Raw genomic sequence first — 8832 nt, 5'->3', positions numbered from 1 at the left:
ATAGTTGGGCATCCTGACTTCATTTTGATGCACCACTCATGATTGCTGCAGACATTTTTGTGATTTACATAGTTTTACCTGAAAAGAAGTGTTTGTCCAACTACAAATCGAAGTGACCGCTCCGAAAATGTGTTTGGAATAAATTAATTGCTGAAAATGACTGTCTAGAACTCTTCTTTCAAGGTCTTTAACAGAAAAGCACCCAAACACAAATGAAAAACAGACTTCCTTCTTTTCCTTATCTTTTCACTATTACCAGCTGTATGCTATGTCACTTCACTGAAGCACTCTCATTTTAAAAGGTTCAGTGTGTGTGTGTGTGTGTGTGTGTGTGTGTGTGTGTGTGTGTGTGTGTGTGTGTGTGTGTGTGTGTGTGTGTGTGTACGTGTGTGTGTGCTGTATGAGTCTTCAGACTGTCTGTTTGTGTGTGTATTGTTTGGATGAGGAGAGCTGAACATTTCTGAGACATCCCTGAAGAATGCTCTCAGAACCTGTTTACAGCCTTCCGGGGGCTTCAGGGACTTCAGTGGCTTTAGGGGGACTAAGCAAGGGAGAGTTTAACCTTCTTTGCGTAATGACTTCCAGACTATCGCGTGTTGCTTCTCTTTTATGCTGCATACCCCTGTCAGGGACCATCATTGAGTTTATCCCTTAGTGAAACAAAGTTTTTATGGCATGGATTTAGTGTTTGAGTGATTTATATCAAACAAAAAAGATGTTAATAAAGATCGGATGGAGTTCAGATTGAGCAGGATTTCCTTCCTTTCGATTGAATAGGTCAGCAGTTTGTCAGTCATGGTCAGGAGCTAAAATGGGTCAGCTGAGTTTGGGTTTTGTGGTGGATCCACACCTGCCAAGAGTAACAACATGTTTTCATTACACCAGTCCCCAGAAGAGACGAAATTTCTCAAATTTAGGTCAACTTGAGTCAAGTCAAATTTATTTCCAAAGGAATTTTTTTTTCTCCTTACAAAATAGATGAATCACACAAGTGCTTCATACATACAACATCAGTGACAGAAATAGACATGAAAGAACAAAAAGCCCACACAGACTGAGCACTCTCAGTAGCTGAACATCAACAATCAGGCCACTGTGGGGCCATTACCGTTTCCATTCTCCGACTGAGACATAATCATGTAATTGAATCCCCACTCCCTCTACCGTGAAGACTAATTAAATTACAGGTGTTTGGCATCTGGGGGGTTATTTCTTTAGCTACTTGACAGTTCTGCTGATGCCAGTGACATCATGTCTCGTCTGGATGTTTTAAGAATTTCCCAGCGAGTTGAGCAACAGGAAAACATCTTTCAGTTTTTGTGCTGAATGATTCAGATCTTCAGCATACAATTTACAGAAAGTACCTAGAAACTATCTGATACTAAACCGTCATATCTGATTGGCATGGTTTACAGGTTTTGTCTTCCACTTTCTTTTTCTGTGTCTGTCAATGTCATTCTCCCAGGAACTGACTGCACTTCCTTTAACAGGCTGCGGTCGTAGGATGCATGCGGTTTTTGGCCTGAAGTGATCAAGTGCAATTTAGTATGAAATGGGAAGATGACCTGGGGGCCTGCGCTCTCTCTCCCAGCCTAAGCTCTTCTTTGAAAGGTTTCCATCCTCCCTCAGCTCCTTGATTGCTTCAGCACATGTCAGAGGGAGTGTATTTTTCTATGCCTCCCTGTGCTGTTACCAGTCAACCACCCTTTCCAAATGAGAACAAAGTGCACTGGATGTCAATGTAATTTGACAGGCAGCAGCAGTACTACAAACCCAAGGTCACACAAAACTATGTTTTTGTGGATTTGGTGGGCTCATAATTTACACAATGAGGATAATTTGAGCTGCTTCGCAACTGGGAACCTTTTTACTGCCAAGCTGTGAGTCAGGTTTAGTTGTGTACTTATTTTTTGGACCTATAGGACTTCAAAATTCTCACATTATCAAACAATTAAAGAAAATATATATAATTTGGAAAAACAAAAATTAAAATATGAAAATCAAATGTAAATTAAATTAAAACTATCCGGGATGAACACTGGAGCGAGGCAGTAGAGCAAATTCAGTCATGGAGCACCATCCGTAAAGGTCTCAGCCAGGCGGTGTCTGCTAATCTGCCTTTCTCATTCACATCTTTTATTGCTGTGGGAACTACTGAAACAGCAGACAGGGGGAGGTTTCCAGTCCTTCTGCGGTATGAAGTCCACAACCACCACAGTCCTCTCTGGACAAAAAGTAGCCCTCTGGAGACTCAACCTCCAGGGCCGTGTTTGTAAAAGTCCTCAGTCTTCCCCCGCGTGAACACTTTTGTTTGTGCTATAAACCAAATTGGGGCCAGTTCTCTGAGACAAGAGTGTGTTGAGTTCAGTGTCGTCAGATCATAACACATGATTTATTGGTGGAGGTGACCTTGTCAGTGTTCCTGGACAGACAACTCTTTCTGTAGTACTTAAGGTGAAAATAAACTTTTTCAACTCTCTTAATTTTTCTGTTTTTATATGTTAAAAATATTTTACAGAGCAACATCAAAGAGTGTATTTTTTAAAAAGCTTTTGCAACCTTGCTCATCATTTTAGCATGCTTCTAAAATTTTAGGTGAGAATCTAACAAAAAGGCAAAATATTTTACTCCTTTATATTACAATAACCATGTACTATGAACTATGATGATTTGGACCAAGATAACAGGGCTTTTTCCAGTGAGCAACTTGTTTTGCCACAGGGTTAGGGTTAGACTTTTTGTTGGTCACAGCAGGTGTCAACTGATTTGGTCTATAGGTTTAACATCTAATCAGAGTCACTGCTTTTATTACAGCAGAGCACTTGGGATCATCCATCTCTGAACACATAAGTTCAAAGCCCCTTGCATTAATAATAAAGAATCTAATTCTTACACATTTTTACAATTTATTTTTTTAATTTTAAAAGCGAGCAGACAAAGAAAAACAGCTACATACAGAATATTGTTGCAGTGACCTGTAAGGTCAGCAATCCTCTGTGCATTTTGGATATCTCTATCTGTATTCATAGCTACATAGCTGAGTATGGTTATGTAAATGCCTTGCCTAATTAGAAAAAGACAGGTTTCCATGCTATTACAAATATCCGACTTAACCGACAAAAGCAAACACAACAACAACAACAACAACAAACAAAGTAGTGTGCTTCATCATTTTTCTCACCGGTTCACACAAAGGTTAAGGGAGATGAAGAAAGCTCTTCACACTGCTACTGAGTAAAAAGAACAAGGGGGCAATGTTTTAGCCTAAAGTGTGGAAAGTGCTAATCATTGACTGACTAAAAGTATAAAGGTGGGTGATTAACTGAGAAAAGGGCTCAGATGGTGGACAGGAAAATATTTTAAATGTCGAAAGTGAGCCCTGCCATGCCCTAGACCCCTCGGAGCCCGAAGGCAGTCTGTGGGTAAAAGTTGTTCCAGAAGACATCTGCTGGAGTTGAGCCCAAAGTTGTAGGTCGTCTAGTTCATTGTCTAGTTCAAGCAAACACAGAATCCAAGGTCAGAATGTGGACTACCATCATTTGGATGCCAAATTAACTTGTTACCATCCAAAGGCATTATTTTGAAGGCAGACTTATTTGTCTTTTCATGTGATATAATTTCTAAGAGACAGCTGTCCATCTGAGCCATCAACTAGCAACATTTACCTGAGGAAGATTCACTCCACTGGCTCCAAGGATAATGTTGTCATTCATACAGCCATAGTCTGGAAGATCACAGTGAAGAGAGGGAGAGAAAGAGCAAGAGTATTTGTTTGATCCACTTTAGTGGCAGTGGTGGCCTAAAGGTTAGAGAAGCCAGTTTGTGACCAGAGGGTTGCCACTTCAATCCCCCAGACTGGCAGGATGAAACTAGGTGGGGAAAGTGAAGAAACAGAATTTTCCCCTCCCTCATTACCACCACTGAGGTGCCCTTAACCCCACCTGCTCCAGTGGAGCTGCTCAGTGGCTGGCAGATCAGACTGTGGTTCTACTGGGCAGCTTCCAGGTGTGAATGTGTGTAACTGCATTGCAACAAATGAAGCTACACAGCATCATAATCACGATCTGCATTCAAGCATTTATTAGCAGGTATGACATTTGGTATTCGCTGTTAGCTAAATATGTGTGGCATGTGGCAGTGTGCTGCTCTTCAGGTGTGTTCAGGTGAAACTTCAAATCTGTGCCAAAAGTTGCTTGAAAATATGATGTAGACTAGTTAGGAATGTCAGACGAAGCCACATATGTGAAATCTGCAAGGACAGCAAACAAAATAGAATTAAATGCTATAAGACATTTCAATGAATTGTACAATATATTCTGAAGAATTATGAAGCTTATTTACAAATATTTCCATGTTTTGTGTCTGCTGTGCTGTCGACTGTGTTTTCCTGAGTGGATGAGGTCTCATCATCACTGTGATCCATGTCTTCCTCCATCTTGACCTGCAGAGGGAGATAATAGTCTCATTCAGCAAGATTTTTGAGATTTCCATGAGAAAAAAGGAAAATACAGGAATAAGCAGTTGTACTGTCAACAAGTAGCATGATTATAAAACATCTACAATATTTTCCATCTTTCATTGCTTTTTTTCTAATTATTTCCAAAGCAACCTTATTTACTTTTCATTTTACTTTACCCTGAAAATGGTTTGACCTGTCATACCACACGGAAGGTCAAATGTTTAATTAGCCAGCACCCTGTAGATGAGAACAGAGTGGGAGGAGTTAGCAAGGGGACACAAAGGAGACATTCAGGTTGCACCGACGGTCAGACGGAGAGAGAGGGACAGTTTACTAGAGGGCAGTCAATGCGGAGCAGGAGGGCCTTGCTGTCCGAAAGAGACATGGAGCCCTACTCAGAGTCAATGCAGCATGGTTCAGAGACATACGTTAATCTCAGTGATCCTACAGAATCAGTGTTTGTTCACATTTACATGTGAAAGATTGACTGAAAAAATAATGGTTTGGGGCCTCTGAGATCATTTTGTACTGGGCACAGGCAAGACCTTTCCCACCTATAGATAAAGTCTGACAGAATATGCTGCTTCTGCTCTTCCAATAACAAATTAAGACATATATATATATATATATATATATATATATATGTGACCAAACGTGGGTTACAGAGGTTACATCTAACTCTTTGTGTCTATTTTTCGAAGCTTGTGAAGCGCAGTTTCAGGAGCGGGAACACACCCCAATTACACCCCTTCCAACTCCTATATAAACAAACCTAACCCTCTTCCCCCTCTTTCGGTCTCGTATTTTAGTTTCACGTGCAGGCAGTCTCAGTCAAGCTTTCATGGTCATACCAGAAACAGATTGTACTTCCCGCATAATTGCATTAACAAAATTTGAACAATCGCTACGATTACTGCTCACGATCACGAACTGCAGATCAACACGTCCGATTTGACTGAAAATTCGTGTGAAAACCTCTCGTCACCCAGCAGCAGACCGTAGCCAAGCGTCACGGTGGAGCTGCTGCGTTCAGCTGGGCACATGCCGGCCTCGCGGGCTCTTCAACCCACGCTCCCCTGATGTGACCCTCCCAGTAGATCTGTGGCGTCATCTCCTCCATCAGCGAGGGCAAAAAAACAGGGAAGCAACAGGCAACTAAACTAAACTCTCCCCTCCTCAGCTGCTTCAACACTGTTGAAGATGGAGAGTTACCTGGACTGTTGATTCAACAGTCCAGGTAATTCTCCACCACACCAAACTCGCGGCCCTCCGTCTGGCCGCCTTTACATCCACAAACGGACCCGACATCAGCGACCGAACTGCCGCCCGCCTCCAATGATTCCTGCATAGGATGCATTCCTTATCAACCTCAGCTACATTAAACCAAAGCTTTGTTGTTTACTCAGCGGCAACAACAGGCACCGGGTCTCCCGCACTTTCGGGTTTTCGCCAAAGCTAATCACCGCCCGGATTGGCATGCATGACGTCACAGAGCCCTGTAGCCCCACGGCCACAGCCCCCTCTGGCGGGGGCCAGGTAGTATTGCGCTACTCATTCTACTCAGACTTGTCAGTATTTATACCAACTGCACGAGACATCAGTTCTGTATCATACATTATGAATTAGTCAAACGTATCTCATTGGTGGTGTGGTCCTTGCTCGTGAATCGAAGCTTGTGAAGCGCAGTGTCAGGAGCGGGAACACACCCCAATTACACCGGCTCCTATATAAACAAACCTAACCCCCTTCCCCCTCTTTCGCTCTCGTATTCGAAATGTTTTTCACACTCAGCACTTTTTAGTAACAAAACCAAAAATCCATCCCAACTCGTACTTCAGACAAGCTACATTAAGAGTAAAATGAAAATATTGTCTCATTGGGTCAGCTAAAGAGCAACTAAACATCAAAGAGACTTTCTTTTGCTATCTTTGCTCCATCCCTACAACATATTCAAAATGTCTTATTTGAACCAGTCCCCTTTGGCAGGAGGAAATAATCCTCTCATCTTGTCCATCCAAGTCAGGTTGAAGATGGTGTTGAATATATATTTGAAGAATTGCATGTAGAGGAAAATGCACGTTACCTGTAGTCCGATTTCTAGCAGCTTCTCCTCATGTTCGTGTTTTATACTTGGAGACCTTTCTTACACAGATGTGCGCACTAAGCCCTCAGCATAGAGGAGGATCATTTATAGTTTGTGAAGAGAGTAATCCCTAGCTGGGCAAAGAGTAAATGACAAACTGTTAAAAAGGTATAAAAATATAAATCCCATATTGGCTGAGAAAATATTTGAGTGATGGGTGGCAAACTAAAGGAAAAGGTCTGATTTTTTTACATTTACAGTGAGGAGGTCTGGTGGCAGTTATGCTGTGGGGGGCATTTGAGGCAAGGATCAATGCAAATCAATACAAATGTGTCCTTTATCCAATGGTGAAACATTTCTATCCTGATGGGAGAATGACAATCCCACCCATCTATGGGGCACGCGGGGTCACTGAATGATTTGATGAGTATGAAAATGATGTGAATCATATGCAGTCTGGTGACTGCACACAAAGGACGACTAGTGCACATTAACATACATACACAAGGAGGCAAATATTTTTGGAACACTTACTTTTTTAACTGGAATGTCACACATCAAAGTTAACTCAGTGTCAAACTCTTACAGTTGATACCATCTTTTTCATTTGGAGCCAGGACTTTTGCAAAGACGGAGTGGAAACACGCCCTGCTGCCTTGGACCAAAGTGAATGCTAGCTTATGAGGAACACTGAGCAGTGCGCACCTTGCCTATTTCTTAGCTACTTTGGATAAATTTGACCTTATAATTAGGGCAGACCTTATAATCAGGGCAGGAGCAGCAGCATTAGAAGCTTTTTTTTAAGATCACATATTTACACCATTTATTTTGAATTTTGTATTAAGTTAAGTCACCTGTTTCACATTTTAAACATGTTTAACACATTTCAAAGCTGTTTAGCATTGTTTCCTATAATTTCTAAATTTGGGTGGCTTTTCCCATAACTGTAAGTATCACATGCATCATCCAGAGAGGATACGTTACTAACTCCCACGTTTCCTTTAAACAAATGGCCAGTCTGGACCTGGCAGGTCAAGGATAAGCCTCATCCATGCGTCCTTCCTTCTGTATTTCACAACCATAATAGGCTCTGACCTGTTTGCATCTGCTTGAGCTGCCTGTTCTTTCACTAGAAAGAGCTGTGTCAACATTGGTAAAGCCGTAACTCACTGATATGTTGAATAGTTAGATAATGCTTCAGTGACAGGAGTGTTTAGTCAAATTAGGTGTGTGCAAACAGCTACATGTCCGCAAATCCCTTAGAAACACACAGGTACTTACATGCACATGCATTAGTACGCACAATAAAAAGGGGAATGGCTGAGTCAGAAAGGAATTGGGTTGAAAGGGTTGACACATTTTGTACATTGTGTTATTCACATGTTTAAATATGTTCAGTTATTTCATTTGTAGATTATTTGTGATTATTTGAGTTTTTTCCAGTTTTTTAGATGTCTCAAACTCTTCCATGTTTATGCCAGATCTGTTCATGTTACTGCAGACTTTTCAGGCTTAATCCAGGATACTGAATCTAAACTATTTTATTTTATTTAAGTCACCAGTCATTACCCAAATGTTGACGTTGCATGTTGTATGGTCATTAACATTCAAAGACTGTGATTAGCGCAGTCCAAAGACATGCAAACTCCATACAGAATGATGAATTGGTGACACCAAATTACCCGTAGCTGTGAACATAAATGTGAATGGTTGTCTCTTTGTATGTGTCAGCCCTGTGATAGACTTTGACACTTTCAAGGTGTAACTTGGGCCCATAGGCTCCACCTGTGATCCTGAATAGAAAATGGATGGATTCACATGCTGTCACTTAAGTTCTCAATAACACACCAATCAGGCCAACTTCACACAACATTCTTGTGATTTCTAATAGTATTTGGTGTCAAACACACACACACACACACACACACACACACACACTCACACACTGCTCCCTAAAACAAATGGGAAGGTTTATTTTCAAATAGTGTTTGACATCAGTGTGGTGTGACCAACACTTTGTTTCTGCTGTCCCGAGGGGGCTCATTTTGTCCATACTGACAGACAGCTCATGTAACCCAATCCTTGGGTACTGAGTGAACAGCCAGCCCTGAGTCATTACTTGGCGCTACACACACACACACACATGAACACACACATATGCACGCACCAAATAAGCTCTTTAAATAGTCTGAAGCACTGCATAATGTTTACTTACGTCACTTTTGGAGGACTTACCCTAACACTAACCATCAGTATTACATACCTAACTCTAACCTTAACCACCGATGCA

The sequence above is a fragment of the Scomber japonicus genome, chromosome 13 (genome assembly GCF_027409825.1).
Source record: "Scomber japonicus isolate fScoJap1 chromosome 13, fScoJap1.pri, whole genome shotgun sequence".
Lineage (NCBI taxonomy): Eukaryota > Metazoa > Chordata > Actinopteri > Scombriformes > Scombridae > Scomber > Scomber japonicus.
Note: the sequence above shows the minus strand (reverse complement) of the source record.